This window comes from Camelina sativa, chromosome 17, assembly GCF_000633955.1.
Source record: "Camelina sativa cultivar DH55 chromosome 17, Cs, whole genome shotgun sequence".
NCBI lineage: Eukaryota > Viridiplantae > Streptophyta > Magnoliopsida > Brassicales > Brassicaceae > Camelina > Camelina sativa.
Window position 1 is genome coordinate 22793778 of NC_025701.1, and position 485 is coordinate 22794262.

Below are 485 nucleotides of genomic sequence, written 5' to 3' on the forward strand. Positions count from 1 at the left end.
ATACAACCCGTACTCATATTAATGAGTGGGTAACCGATAATAACGACGGTGGCATGAACGAACCATCCCCGANGAGTGTCGCCAAGATTATGACGCGGGGGACATTGCTGTCGAGCTATCACCAACTAAAACCGTATCCGATGTAAGTATTTGACACGGAATGGAGATTACAACACTATATTCGTAATAAAGCATTGTCCACCTTTAATTGAACAGATATTGCTGCAGCTGAATACTAAAATGGAACCTGATCTGCATTGTAACAAAATGGTAGGTCAGGAAGTAACCATAAAAGGGATAACCATCTGTGGGTATCATATATATTCGGTTATTTGTTTTTCTCCTCTAATCTACACGTGTGAAAAATTGAGCTTGTACCAAGTTCCTACTACGAACACGCGTCTTAAAAGTTTCATTGTTTTGAATAGGAGGATGGGAAAGAACTGCATCAAGAAGGCGGGAAAGTCGAGTGGTTTAACAGTAAC